This window comes from Protopterus annectens, chromosome 5.part0 (genome assembly GCF_019279795.1).
Source record: "Protopterus annectens isolate FY-2018-M chromosome 5.part0, PAN1.0, whole genome shotgun sequence".
NCBI classification, from domain to species: domain Eukaryota; kingdom Metazoa; phylum Chordata; order Ceratodontiformes; family Protopteridae; genus Protopterus; species Protopterus annectens.
This window is the reverse complement of record NC_056735.1, coordinates 1,335,435,207-1,335,451,643: the sequence shown is the minus strand read 5'-3', so window position 1 is coordinate 1,335,451,643 and position 16,437 is coordinate 1,335,435,207.

Here is a 16,437-nt window from a genome sequence, read left to right as displayed (position 1 = left end):
TACAAACATTTTTTTAAACATACATTCAGTAATATACACTAACTATTACACATTCATTTTCTATTTAGATTACATTTGTATGAAATAAGGTAAACTATTACAGTATAAAAGATACTTATGTATTAGCAGATGTTGAACACTGAGCATTTGAAGGAGTGTATTAGTGGGTTTGTCAGCTAGATGGTACATCATGTGATTAGTGTCATATGGCGGTGAAGTAAGGAACTAGGTAGACCAGAAAATGTTAATACTGTAGGTAAGTGGTGGTATAGGAAGAAGGTTTAGAGATGGTTGTTATAAAGGTTATGTAAGAAGTACAGAGGTGGGAGATGAGCAGTATCACAATGTACGGGGCTGGGAAATGCTAGTAAAACTATTCATGTATTGGTGAATATAAGTTGTGGAAAATAGGATTATGAATGAAGAGAAATAGTTTGTGGATATGGCAAGCTGAAGATAAAGTGGAATTTGTCCTAGAGATATACTGAAGCAGATCCATTGATTTGATTTGTGAAGTTTTAGATGCGGTTTAAATGATTTTACATTCCGGCATGCCTTCGTTGAAGGTTGGGCATCGGGCAGGCACCTCGGCACCGTAAAAATCTACTGCCAGTCATTAGCGGAATGGAGTTCCACTGTCGTGACCCCTAACGGGAAAAGCTGAAAGAAGAACAATGTCTTTTAGTGGTAATAGGATGTGGTTCCATAGTTTAGATACACTGTTTGAGTATACAGATTCACCTGCAGTATTAGATAACTTGGTTATAATGATTAGTGAGTTCTCTAGAGTGTAATATTCTGTTGGGATAGTGGTGTTGTATTAAGTTGTTAAGCACTGGACAATTTTCTAGCTTATAGAGAAGTTTGTGTATTGTAGTTAGCTGACAGAGAGCTAGGTGATGAAATAGTTACAACCAGTTCAGTTCTCTGAGGGCTATCAGAGGTGTGTTCTATTGTTATAATTTACTGGAAATTTGGCTATTTTATTATAAACTGCAGCAATTTAGTGTTTTGGGGTTTAGTAGTAACTGTGAATTATTTAGTCATGTTTTGATTGTTGTGTAATGTCTCAGGGTTCAGAGAGATTTGGTAGAGCAGGTTAGCTTTAAGTCATCAGCATATTGAACCAGGATAGCATTTTTGTAACAGTATAGAGGGCATTGATGAAGGGGGGACACCAATAGTAACAGGCAAGAAGGCACATAAATCATTTTTCTATTTCACTGCTTGTGCTCTATCTGACAGGTAGCTATGGAACCATCACAATGAAGAGCTGGTGAGTCCTAAGACTGAGATTTTATGTACAAATTTCTGCTGGGAGACAGTATCCAAAGATTTTGCTAAGTCTACGAAGATGGTGGAGACTACACTTCCAGTATTGTATTGGTGTTAACAGTATTAACAAAATTCAGCAAAGTAGTAGTTGAGCTGTGATGAGGAAGCCATGTTGGGTTGAAGATAGAAGCTGGTTGTCTATTAGTCAGTTGAGAAGCTGCAGCATATAAATACATTTCATATACTTGCAACAAAGTGTCATATAGGTATCATATAGGTATCATATAGTAAATCAAGGATGCTGTCATGCAGCAAATAATCAAAAGGTGCTAGCAGACACCAGATGGATACAACAGAACATAACAAATCATAGAATAGCACATGGTGTATAATGCCAACAACAACATACAGCAGCCCAAAAAAGCATGCATACATGCATGCATACATGCATAGCATACATACATAAAATGTTAATCAGCAATAGATACAAAACCATGACATGGAAAGTCCGAGAAATGCAAGCCAAAGAAACTGGCATTGAGATATATAGAAGCATTATATCAAAATTGGGCATGTTATATAAAACGTACACAAACTGGATACAGAGGACAGCGCACATACAAGGCAGCATGCATCATGCAAAGAGAGGTCAGTAGTAACTAGATACTAACAGGGATAAGAGGAGGCAGCACACTAAATGTGCCCTTGTAGACCATCTGAGTAGCTACCTATAGCAGCATATGACAAGGCTGTGATGCTGTACTCTTCCACTGTAACATGGGCAACAAGGGCATGAAGGCCATACAGTGGAAAAGCAGTGCAGGAGGCACGTGGTACTAGTTAGTTACCCTTCAGGCTCCTTAAATTCTCTGTTATAATTAAAATAAATAAAACAAAACACAGAAGTAATGAGGAAACATGTACTTGTACTTAAGTACCTTAACAGCTTCAGAATATGCACAGGAATCTTGAATGTCTGAGACATACATCACTGTTGTAGTCTCGTAAGCTATATGGGTCTTACTCCCTGTAACTGGTCAGCTTTCTAAAGCTTTGGCTGCCTTGCACACCTTCCAGTTGTCAGAAGCTCATGCAGAGCTCCTATAAAAGGACAGTTCAAGCTCAAAAACCTCAAGTTAAACAGTTTTTCAAATGGGTATTTCATACTCGTCCACCCAGGAAATATTTTGCACCTCCTTGGGATCTTAATTTTCTGCTTGGAAAACTGACTCTTTCTTCCTTTGAACCCTCTCAAGTGTCTGATTTAAGATTCTTAACATGGAAGACTGTTTTGCTTATTTCTTTGACATCGGCTAGAAGAGCATCTGAGACAGAAGTTCTTATGGCCTTATTTCATTTTTCACAAGAATAGGGTTTGTTTGAGAACAGTGAATGAGGCTTTCTTTTGAACAGATCATATCATCTTATTAAAATCCATTTTTAAATTGTTTTAATGATCAGACTTGCATATTTGCACTGAGGGACCACATCTGCTATTGCAGTTAATTGAATTATTATACAATGACTGTCCATTAACATTCAAAAACATGAACGCTACAGCAAAAGTCCAGTCACTAAAGTATCACTGAGTGACCAGACTTTTTTTAAAATGATATCTCTTAGACAAGCATTAGTCTGAATGAAAGACTCTGAAAAAAAAGCGTGTCATTATTTATTGACTTTGTTTCTCATACAATTTGGGTTTTTTTTTTTTACAAATCACTGAGGAACAAAGTCACTAAATAATGACAGACATTTCAGTTTCAGACTTTTTTCCTACAGACAATGCACATGCATTCACATTTTTTTTCAAATAAAAGATTGAGCGGTACATACGAGACCACCAAAAATACAAAGAAAATCATGTACATTTTGCAAACTAAAACATTCCTGATTTTCCTTGTATTTTCCCATCTCTCATACCTCTAAACTGTCCAGAGGTTGCATTTTTTTTTCAAAAAAAAAAAAAACAACGGAAATCATCTTTTCTCCATTGCTTGCTTGCTAAATCAGTGATATACTGTGTAAGCCTGGGAACGCCAGTCCCATATAGATGTGCAGTGCATCATCAAAGGGCAGAATCAGGAAACAATGCAGAAGAACACCATGACGCCATTATACAAAGGCATTATTTAAGAAAAGTAAGCAATTTTGTTCCTTAAATAATGTCATTGTCTAACAGTAATAACCGACTCTTTTGTGTGGTATATTGAAGATTTACACACTGCTGGCTTTATTTAATTACTCAGGCTTCCCCCTCTTGATTAAACCACACCAACCATGGGTAAAACTTCAATGTACCACACCCAGGAGTTGGTTACTGCTATTTTAAACTATTATCGTGAAAAGATTCAGCAGAAATACAGGGTATGTGTTATTGTTATGTGAATCACACCACATAAATATGCCACAATTGAGAATGTTATTTTTAACAGTAGGCTATTTTTATGAATAGTATGAACTAAAGCTAGTTTGATTGTTTCTAATAACCTGCAAGATGATATTTTCCAGTGTGATTTGTAATTCTCTCTCTAATTAGCCTTAACTTATAGCTCAGTGCTTAGTTCTGGCAGTTAGCACAAAGAATTAAGGCTCTGTGCTATTGGTGCCAAGCAGCTTCCTGCAGCCAAGAGCAGCATTCAGTTCCTTCTGCCTCTATCTGCTTACAGTGTAATTATGAGAAAGTTACTTATCCAAACAATCCTCCAGACGCCCCCCTACAAAGGGGTGCTTGTGTGCAGTGGGCATACATCTCAACCTCTTAATGTAATAATTCTAGTCAAAGCAAAAATAACAGAGAACAAAGACCTAAAATCAGGAAGAGCTTTTAAATATTACTCTTTGAAAATTAGAAACCTATTAGAATAACAGGTTTTGCAACAGTATGCATTTTCTGAAGGATATGAAGTCTGAAACTCAAGTGTCTTATCATTATTTGGTGATGACTGCCTACAAAAGGGTGACCATGGTGGTGCAGTGGTTAGCATTGTCACCTCACAGCAAGAGGTTCACCGGTTCGATGCTGGGGTGCCTTCTGTGCGGAGTCTGCATGTACTCTCTGTGGTCACGTGGGTTTCCTCCGGGTGCTCCGGTTTCTTCCCACATCCCAAAAACATGCTGCAGGTGGATTGGACACTCCAAATTGGCCCTAGGTGTGAATGTGTGTGTGTGTGTGTGTGTGTGTGTGTGTGTGTGTGTGTGTGTGTGTGTGTGTGTGTGTGTGTGTGTGTGTGTGTGTGTGTGTGTGTGTGTGTGTGTGCACCTTCTGTGGAAGATTGGGTGCCAGGCTGGCAACTTGACACTGTAAAACTCCACTGCCAATCATGAGCAGACAGGTGATCCACTGTGGTGACCCCTAACCGGGAAAAGCCAAAAGAAGAAGGTGACTGCCTACAAAAACATAATTTTTACCGGAAACAGACAAAAAATAAGAGGCAACAATCTGAGCATATTGTACAATTCTGGACAGTTGAGAGGTATGTCAGTAAGCTTATCTGGATGACTGATGAAACAATTCTGTATTTTTCATGAAACACTATTATAAAGAATCTTTACTTTAAGATTTATGTATTCTTGTGCTTTGGTTCTATGAACAGTTTCTGAACTCTAATCCCTCTGCGACTGTTTGGATTTTATCCTGTGCTGTTTGCATGAACTATTAGGAGTATATGCAAGGATGACATTGCAGAAGTGTACATTTAACAAAATAAGATCAGGAATATAAAAAGTGGGCAGGGTATTTAGAACCTCTCAATTAGATCATAAGTAAGAAAGCCAGGGCAAGTACCTAATTCAGTAAGGCACATGGCACGGTAATTGGAAACAGCACAACATAATTTTAAGTGTTATAGTAATGAATTAATACTCTCAAGTAACTTTCTTTACCTTTCTATCTTTCTATAATACTGTCTGCTAGAATGTCTTACCCTATGAGCTCCAGAATCACTGCTGTGGTGATGGTATTTTAATGGACAGACTGATGCCTACAGGTGTGCACAGAAAGCTGAATGAAAACACCTTGGCATTTTAAGTGAATAATGAAACTGAGCTACACCTGCTGCAAATAAATAATTTAGGGACTATGTTTATTAATTGAATTCATGTTGGTGGTTAGATAAATTAGAGTTGAAAAATAGGAAGCTGTGTTGCACATAATAGTTGGTTAATGGCTACACAATAACAATGAACTCTTATTGCATATGGTATTTTTCTGTGGCAAGAGCTGTGGTTTCCTTTATTATGTAGTTTATGTTACTTAATTAACTTCTTTAGTATATTTCATTTTTAAACAAGTCACATTATGATTCATTTCATAAAATATTGTTCTGTAAATTCTACTTACTGTTAGCAAATTAAAGTTGGAAATATATTAAAACTAAATGCAAAGAAATGCATAATCATACCATTTTGGAAGTCAAATAATCCTGCAAATTATAATATTAATAGCACACCCCTAAGATTGGACTCAGAGGTGAGAGATCTAGGTACACAGATAGATACTAGCCTGAACTTTGACCGTCATGCGTCTACAGTGGTGAAGAAGTCTTTCTATGTGGTACAGCTTGTAAGTAAAGGCATGGCATCCAAATCCAAGGAAATTATAGTCCCGCTGTACTTGGCTCTCATCAGGCCAATAATGGAGTACAATTCACCTTTTAGCATGTACTTGACCAGGCACTTACAACAGCTGAAATGGTCTCAGAGGTTCCTTACAAAGGAAATACAAGATGTAAACAACATGTTCTATGGATATAAACTTAAAGCCCTATCCCCTTAGACTGTCTCCTAATGAGTATTAAGGGGTGATCTACCTACAAGACATTTACAAATCCATACCTGATGGAACTGTTACACAGTCGTAAGAAAAACTGCATGAGGGTACCCTGATTTAGGGATCTAAACCTCGTCTGTGACATGAGCAAAACATGTTGGAGAGACAGATATGTGTTTCAGAGATTACCCCTTCTCTGAAACAGAGTTTATATTCATGTAAAGCAGAGCCCCTCCTTGGCCCTCTTCAAATGCAGTTTGGATCAATTGATGATGAATTGTAAATTCACTCCTGGGGTTGTGCTGATGTCCCTTATGGACATTAGCAGTCTGTAAAATACTCAAAGGCATAGGTATAAACCTAAGCCATTTCCTAGCCCTTGCTGATTGAAAATTGGCTAAAATGTGGGTAGCAATGGCTAGGCTTGCAAGGTCTCTTAAATTGTTAGCCTAGTAATCTCTTATGAATCTAGACACCTATTAGATACCACATTAGTTGCCTATGTGACAATGATTTGTTTAACTGCAAAAGCAACAGTGGCTGAGTTACCATTCAGCAGTCAGCATTTTGTTGGTTTTCATAACTGAATAGCTTAGAAATGTTACAGTTTTGTAGGAGAAATTTGACTTATGTTTGAATGACTATGAGGCATGTTTACAGACCTGCAATATCCATAGAGCACAATGACTGGTACGAGTAAGCCAGCCTTCCATATGTATGGTAAAGTAAAGGTTTGGTAAAAGAAATTCACCAAATATGATATATTTCTGTGTGGGGGGAATGCAATACTTATGACCTAGACCCAAATGCAGTTTGCTGCCAAGTGGTAGCAGGAATCATGTCCTCATGTGGCAGTGATGGGGTGCCCTTGCATGACCGGGAGCTTGATGCAGATCCTTGGGTAAATCCATGGTTAGGGTTGGCAGGGCTTCTGACAGTTTATGATAGCCCTAATAGCCCAGAAGAGTATCTAGCCTGGTACTTACCTATAACAATGATCCTGTGTGTTTATGCAGCAAAGACCCTGATACATCTGCACCAGAGATATGCACCCTACCCCACCCAGAAAGAACTGTAGCAGTATTGCTATCCCTATGGTAATTCTAATAAGAAAAGTACCCAGTACAGTGATGTGTGCCTCCAAAGCCTTCCCTGCATCCATTATATTTTGATGTCTATACTCTGTGGGCCAGATTCAATAAAGTCTACACTAAGTGTACACTTTTCTGAGTGAACAGATAACACAGACATAACACACACCTTCTTCCTCCTAATTTTAGCTTTCCTACTGATATACTTGCAGCTTTAAATATTGACAGGGATTTATACAGGTTATCACAACGTGTAGACTACAAGTAAACAATGTAATCTTTCTGAGTGACTAGAAAGCACAACAAATGGGATAAGAATTTTATTGAATACATATTGTGTACACATAGTATACCCTTAGGTGGAGATTTAATAAACTCCATGTAGGAATAGTGGCTGTGTGTGTGGTTCCCCCTTAGCAGTATGCCTTGCATATTAATGAAGGTGTGCTACTGAGACAGAGAGAAAAAGAGAGAGATGTGTAACATGGTTACGGAATCAGTTTAGGGGATGTATTACAGTGTCAGGAGATAAGTAACATATCCCCTGCACTGTTACAGTGCCAGATGGTACTGAAACATAAAACAAAAATATGTTATATCTTTTTTTTTTTTTTTTTTTTTTTAATGTGTGTTTTCGTGGCATGGTGCTTAGCAATGGACACGTGCCATACATCTAAAAATAGAAACCGGATACTTTTAATTTTAACATCAAAGGCCATGTTTAAGCATAGCTGAGAATGTTTGCCCACCACGGAGCAGTGCTTAAATGTAGCTGCAAGCTATATAGAAATGTATAGCCAGAGTCATGATATCCACATAGCTGAATTGTTAGAGTCACAGCCCTGTATACCGTAGGTGCATGGTTCAAGTACACAGACAGGCCATTCAGCTTTTATATCTGATAGCAACATTTTACAAGTTAATGTTTTATTTGATTGATGTATGTCTTGACATATGTTAACAGGGTTAGTCCAGCTGGGCCAGAGGCCAATTATCAGTGGAGACCCGAGGAGAAAAGATCCAGTTACACACAAGTCCACAGTACCTAAAATACACACTCCAAGATAAAAATTAAAATACAGAAGGTCAGGAAATATAGAAGTGCAATACATACTCTGAAGACTGGTAGAGATGGGTGAAGGCTGCCAACCTAGTCAAATAGAATTTGGTACATAATTCTATCATTTGTAAATATGAATGTGAATCACAGGCTTGTTGTCTTAAATGTAAAGAAATACTGTTACATGTGGAACTGGAAATAAATGTGACAACAGTGCACTCTACTGACCAAAGTAAAGCCTATTGTGACCCTTTCAAGTAGACAGTGGTGCCGAAAATTCTAGATGAAGACATTTTTCTATTGTTTTAACCAAGAGTTAAATTGCTAGACTTAAACATGCAAATATATTTTTATCGCTCTGTTCTTGACCAGCTGCAAGATAATAAAAGGGAGATGTTAAGAATGTAAATGTAGTTAATGTGCCAGCCTGGGAACACCAGGAAAGTGTAAAAGATGATGTAATGTTTTAGCAGAACTGCAGTGTCAATTTAAACAGTGAGAACCAGAGATTAAGCATTTTTGTCTTGATAGCCAACTCAGCACTGCCTTATGCTCTCTCTGTGTAAGTAAGTTATTTTAGAAGTGTGTTTTCTTGTGTGTAAGTAAGTTATTTTAGAAGTGTGTTTTCTTGTAGAAATAGCTAGAACTATAAAGATTAGACTAAGTGTTTTCTGTGATGTCAGAACTGTGCTACTTATTTATTTTTAAGCATTTCTGTGTGATCTCTGAAATTTTGACTAGCACTGACTGTGTAGTACAAAGTATTGTCTTGTGGTTTTAATTATTTATTATTAAATATTTTAAAACATTTTAACTGTGGCTGGTTTGTATAGAGATAAGTTAAGCTCTAATGTACATTGCATATTTATAAAGTTTACTGTACAAGGCCACTCCAATAGCTTTAACCCTGGGTTATGCTACCAATTGGATAATAATATTGCACAGTAATAATTGGACACACTTTTAAGGGCCTTTGGGTAGCTGATAAATATTAGCTGGGTGGTGGCAAGTTGTACTACCATATAGTCTGAGTAAAAGGGGCACAGCTGGAGAACCTGTGCCAGCCTTCCCCAGAAGTGTCTGTGTGGTTGTGTAAACTCTTATCTCAAAGTCTGTGTGTGTGTGTGTGTGTGTGTGTGTGTGTGTGTGTGTGTGTGTGTGTGTGTGTGTGTGTGTGTGTGTGTGTCAGTTGCTTGGGCAGGGACACGAAGCACTGGTTGGACAGAGAGGGTGCTGGAGATTTTAGCTTGCCTAGCTAGGCTGAGATCTGGACCCTATAGCTGTGCCAGTGGGGAGTCTTACTGGGGACCTGGGGAGCAAGGGAGCGACCAGTCCCAGACTGACTGTGATCTCTGTGTACTCTTAAAGGAAATTGCACTTTACTGTGTGTATCTGTTATCCTTTCCTCATATATGAGATGCCCTCTCTTGTGTTAGTGGTGAGGATTGAGGCTCCTTTATTGCTGGGTCAGGGCACGGGCGTCACACATAGACATAATAATACAGTAGTAGTAATGAACAAATAGTTTAATTTTAGTCTTATTTTTTTTTGTTTATTTATTTTTTTAAATATGGTTTGTCCTTAGCTAAGCTCTGCTAAGCAGTGCTAAGTTAAGCCAAGTCAAGCAGTGCTTAAACAGGACCTGTTTTAGCAGTACTTAGCAATGCTCAGTTCTGCTTAGCTGGTTTGGGCACTGCTAAGCAATGCCCTTTTAAGCAGTCCCCAGCTCAGCTAAGCTGGTTTGTGGACCACTAAGCATTGCTAAGAATTGCCAGTTTAAGCACTGCTCAGTAGGTTTGTGCAGTGCTAAGTGAAGCTCTGCATTTTTAAAAAGGTCCAATAATGGCAAAAGACAGGAAAACAGCCTTATTTAAATGCAGCAGGTGGGAAAACAGTCAGAATCTTTTGAAGTTTGATCTTGGCAGAGACTATGGCATGGGGGCAATGGTGGGGCATTTTGGAGTCTAGGGTCATGGTTGGACTCATCGTAAAAGACTATGACAATTGGCTGCTACAGGGCCAGTGCCAGGGATCAGTGTATTAGTCGGAGGCCTGGGACTGGCTGGTACGTGACCTCACCAGTGCGACTGGTATCCCCTGCACAGGTGAGCAGGTGCGTCAGCATTATGATGACCTAAAGCATAGAAAGAGGGATCTCTTGGCCACATGGATCCAAGATGCTCGGGACCATGATGCCCCACAAGTTTGTAAGTATTGTAACCATTTTTTAACCAAATTCTAGTATGACTATCTGATAGACAGTTATGCATAATGGTGTGTTTCTCTCCACACAGCTACAGAGGAGAAAACTTGTAACCTGGATGCCCATGCAGGGTGCCTGGCCAGGTTGCGCTGCGATTGTGGTGAGTACAGATGTATCTTGCAATCTATAGTCATATAAACAAGAAAGAGTACAGTAGTAACTGTCAGTAGGTATAATCTGCTTTGGGTATAATGCCAGGTACAATTCAATACAGATGAAAGCATTAAACATGATAATGTCAAGAAATATTGTTTCTACTGCATTAATAATGTTTATGAAATAAAAGTTGCTATTGTATTAGTAATTTTAAGGAAATAAAGGTCAACTGCATGAATAAATGTCAAGTAACTAACGTTCAACTGCATTATTAATGTTAAGGAAAACTGTTCAACAGCATTAATACTGTTATGGAAATAAAGTTCAACTGCATTCATAATGTAAAAGAAATAATTAATATATATATATATATATATATATATATATATATATATATATATATATATATATATATAAAATGCATTAATTGTGGACTTACAGCTGTCTTGCAACACCTGCATGATATCAACTGTCCATCAATACAGACTGTTAGATGTATAACAATCACTGCATGATGTCACTAATAATAAAGTTGTGACCTTCAGTATCTGTGTATTTGGGCTGTTGGTCATGAACTTGAGTATTGCAAGTGCTGTGAATGCAAAACATGCATAACACCACTAAGTGACTGAAGGTTAGCTAATAAAGAGAGTAGTGTTTTGCTAAACTGTAGGTGTGGAGCTGTACAAAAATATATAATGCATTCTGATATTTGTTCTGCACTAAGACCTGACCCTAAAATTGGAATGGCCAAGGTATACTAGTGTGTATCTCTGGATTGTCTTGTCTTAATAACCATTGCATTTCAGCTATATGAATTCCTGATCTTAGGTTATGCTGCTGCAGGCAAGTATGAAGCTGTAATAGCTGTATACTGCAAACATACCATCTGCAACTGTATATGAGTTGGCTAAGCAACCCAGCATTCCAATATGATCTGTACATTTCACACATATGTCCACCCACTAGAGTTTCAGTGTGTACACCTACATTCCATGTATTAATGCACAGTTCGCCTACTATTTCTGTCCTGCATGAATGCCATGCATATGTGTTCAAGTGTCAAGCAGGTCACAGTTTGTTACTAGGTGAGCTCTAGGCATATATCAGTCAGTCAACACACAGCAGTAGCTCAGTTTGATAAACATTAAGTATGCTTTCCATCTTTCCATACACAGACCAGGGTTTGAATCCAGGGACAGGTACTACTATATGGATATAGACAAGTACTACTGAAAATATTTAGAGAAACAGTTATGTATTGTTAACAGATGTTCTCCCCACATGAATTAAATAAATGTCTGCAGTAGCTGTTTGAATGCTATACTAATTTGCGTATCCAGATGTACCAGTGTGTAAAGAACATTACTCAGTAAGGTGATAAGACTTCATTAAATAAAACGTCAAGTACACTAGTATTACAAGTTAATAAGACAAATAAAACTGTTTAATCTTGGTACGGCTGTATGCCTTGTACATCTGTGAATGTCTGCTAATAGTCTATCTCCATGCCTGCCAAGGACAGCATGATAAGTGTAAACTCTCTGTAGTGTGCACGGTACATGTCTCACACGTGTCACACTATCACGGATAGTGATCACTGTTGCCAAAACCCTTGGACACAGATTTAACATCCAGTCAATGTAGGTCAGTAGCACACTCACACTACATTAGTGCACAGTACACCTTGGTAGTCATATATGTTTCACTAATGTAATAGTCCCCTGTAGTTGTGTACCTGTATGTGTTACAGCTTGGCCCATACTATCCCATGCAGATAGCTTGAGAGGTATGTATGTGCTACAGAAGATACAGGGCACTTATAGACATAAAGTAAGGGCATACCTGTAGCGTATAGAACTGTACAGTTGCAAACAATATTGCCTATACTGTTGGTAATGCAATTATCTGTCTCTCCCCTCCCCTTATCTGCATCACATACATCGGATACGGTTTCCTTTTCACATATGTTGTTCTCAAAACCATATGTTGGGCCTTCTGTTTTATTATTCTTGCAAATTGGAGCCAAAGCCATTGCTTACCCTATTTCTATTCTAATAAATAGATCTATTAATGAAGGAATCTTCCCTTCTGTCTGGAAGATATCTCACATTATCCCACTACACAAAGGGGGGAAATGTAATGACCTTTCAAACTATCACCCAATAGCACTACTATCACCTCTAGCCAAAATTATGGAGAAATGTATCCACAAACAACTTCTTAACCACCTTCTCCAAAACAGTCTACTTGCTAACAGCCAGCATGGATTCAGACCTTCCCACAGTACTACCACTGCCTTACTCTCCTTTACCAAAAACATCAACCACAACCACAACAACAATTATCTATCATCTTCAATCTTCATTGACTTATCTAAAGCCTTCGACATGGTTAATCATAAACTCCTCCTACACATACTAAAATCTCTCTCACTTGACACCCCTTCCTTAACTTGGTTCACATCTTATCTTGACAACCATCAGCAGGCAGTACTCTGGAAGAATTCACTATCTAATCTCCTACCTATCTCTTTAGGCGTACCTCAAGGGTCTATCCTAGGCCCCCTCTTATATTCAATCTTTATTAATGACCTCCAATCAGCTATCCCTAACACCCCTTGCATACAATATGCAGATGATTCTACTATAATCTGCACTGCCACCTCTCAAAATGAACTTCAGTCTCTTACCCAAAAAGCATTTTCTTCTGTTGAAAAATGGTTCTCTGATCATTGCCTTCTCCTCAACCCCAAGAAAACCAAACTGTTACTGTTCCCACCTACCCGTAAATGTACACCACTTAATTTCTCTCTCACATCCACTGATAGCACTCTCATTTCTCCTGACTCAACAACAAAATTACTAGGAATAACTGTTGACAACAATCTAAGCTTTGACTCACACATCAACAACACAATAAAAGTAGTTAACAAAAAAATTGGTTCCCTCTACAGAATCAAACCATTCCTTACACACGAAACAAGAACCATCTTAGCTAGATCTCACCTCATCTCTACTCTTCTATATGCCTCCCCCATCTATACTAATCTCTCCAAAAGCAACCTGAAGAAACTTGCTACATCCTACTATAATATTGCTAGATTCCCTACAGGATCCCAGTTTCGAACTCACCACTGCCTGAACCTAAGACAACTAGGTTGGCTTGAATTTACCAACAAATTAATACTTCAACAGCTCTTAACAGCTCACAAAATTCTACACCAACCAACTAAAATACCAATACTCTCTAATCTTGTTACACCTTACAAGAACATGAAACAGCTACGCTCCTCAAACAAACTACTGATTTATACTCCCAAACCTAATAACTCAGCAGGGGACTGCCTCTTTTCCAACTCTGTTGGAAAAATGTGGAACAAACTACCCTCTGATATCACATCTTTGTCTATACTCTCATTTTTTAAAAGATAACTAACTATGCATCTCAGTAGTCAATGGCTTTGCCCCTGTACCAACCCAGATTAACTTTCCCTCTTACTCTGTCTCTTTTTCTTACCCTACACCCTCATAACTTTCCTTTTCTTAATATCTATATAGTGAAATGTTATCTCATATACACAGTACTACCACGGTAAAAAAAAAAAAAATATATATATATATATATATATATATATATATATATTTTTTTATTATTATTTCTTTGTATAAAGACATTAGGACTTTTTTCTCCTTGTTTGCTCCTATCATAGTTGTACATTGCATATATTGTCTAACTTTGTTTTTTAAATTCTAATCTTGTATGGTCTATTCTGTATAAACAATGTAATATTCCACTGGAGCTTTTCTCCCCGGGCCTCTACTGAAAATGGACATATATCCAGTTAGACTAGCCCGATCAACAAATGTAAAATAAAAAAATAAAATAAATAAATTATTGTTATATATTACAGTGGTAGCATACTAACATACCTTGTTGAAATACCTATGTTCAAGATATAAAACACAAACTTGGAACCAGAACAAAAACCTTCCGAATGCTGCTGGTTAAAATAAAAATCCTCCTTTAATGGATGAATGCCCAGGATACAAAACCACCATAAAAACATAAACAGTAACAACAGTGTTTTTATGGTGGTTTTGTATCCTGGGCATTCATCCATTAAAGGATTTTTATTTTAACCTGCAGCATTCGGAAATACCTATGTTATTGGGTTTTTGCCATAACTGTTACTGGCATACTGTTACAATACTGACTGTTATTCCATTTATTGTTGTGTTCTGTATGCTATGCAATTTTATTGTACTGGGTTAATTGGAACAACCTTGGATGCTCTTATAAATAATGATGAAATGTTCTGTTTATGACTAACCTATACACTTTGTAAATCCCTCAAAACCATAGCATGAGTGGGTAGGCTGGTTCCCAATGGATCCACCTACCCCTTCTCAACTGGCTGTGGCACCTGGCCCCAGCACATCTGGAACCCAAGCTGAAGGTTCCCCCTTCTGTTGGTCCTGCACCATCTACAGGTGGAACCACCTTAGGGGAGTGGGACTGCCTCCCCTGGGAGGGGGCCCATCCCTCCCTGGAAGTGGGCGTGGAGAGGGAGTGCTCATCCAGTGACAGCTCCCAGCGATAGTGTGCAGGATTCTCAACTGAGGGTTCAACAATTGGCTGGACCAGATTAAGGGCAGACTAGTGAACCTGGAGGGACAGGCCAGCCCTGCCACCCAGCCCCCAGCACAGCCACCTTCAGGGCAGTGAAGGAGCAGTGGTGACTGCCCATGGGTGGGAACTCAGTCTCACCGCTGCCATCTGGGGGCACAGTGGTCTCCAATTCTAAAACACCCTCCCCAACCAAGGTGTTTACCCCCTCATGTGTCATACACTGCCCCTGTCCTCTGTCCTGTTTGTCTGCTAATGCTACCTCTCCTACCCAACTTACCTCCCCAAACTTAGCTAAATCCCTTCCCCAACATTCCATTCTCACCTTAAAAAAAAATATCACCCCATACATAGCTCTCCAAGGGTAGACTAGCGAACCTGGAGGGGCAGGCCAGCCCTGCCACGCAGCCCCCAGCCCAGCTACCTTCAGGGCAGTGAAGGAGCAGTGGTGACTGCCCATGAGTGGGGAACTCAGTCCCACTGCTGCCATCTGGGGGCACATTGGTCTCCGATTCCAAAACACCCTCCCCATCCAAGGTGTTTACCCCCTCATGTGTCATACATTGCCCCTGTCTGCTGTCCTGTCTGTCTGCTAATGCTACCTCTCCTACCCAACTTACCTCCCCAAACTTAGCTAAATCCCTCCCCCAACATTTCACTCTCACCTTAAAAAAAAAAGACATCTTCCCACAAAAAATATCACCCCATACATAGCTCTCCAATTTGCCCACATCTACACTGCCTACAATCAATCATTACAGCAATTAAACAGCAAAGTTATGTCACCCACACCCTTCTCTGTGGGATGTGAGGCTCCAAATTCCAAATTGTCCACAACCTGCACAGCTGTTGCTGCACATGAAATGGAGAGCTATGTTCCTTTCCTACACCCATCCAGCACATCCCTAACTGCCTTTCACATTGTTTTTCCGCCTGCTTGTCCCCATTTCACCACTTTCCTATCACCCTCTTTTCTTTTCTTTTTTTGGAATTGGCGTGGGTTTAAGTGGAGCTAAGTGTCACATCATACAAACCCACTTAAAACTGCTTAAAACTGCTTTAATCACCTTATATGTTGCTGACACTGTTATGCCCTTTAGCAAAATAATCACCCATGCCAAGTCTCAAAACCAGGACCCTGTCAACTATACCATAGTGTATTAGCCCACTAGGCCACTCAGCTCTAATAAACATCTGGTGTTTCCATATACATATCCTGATTGACAGCGATGCACATCAGCAAAAGTAATCA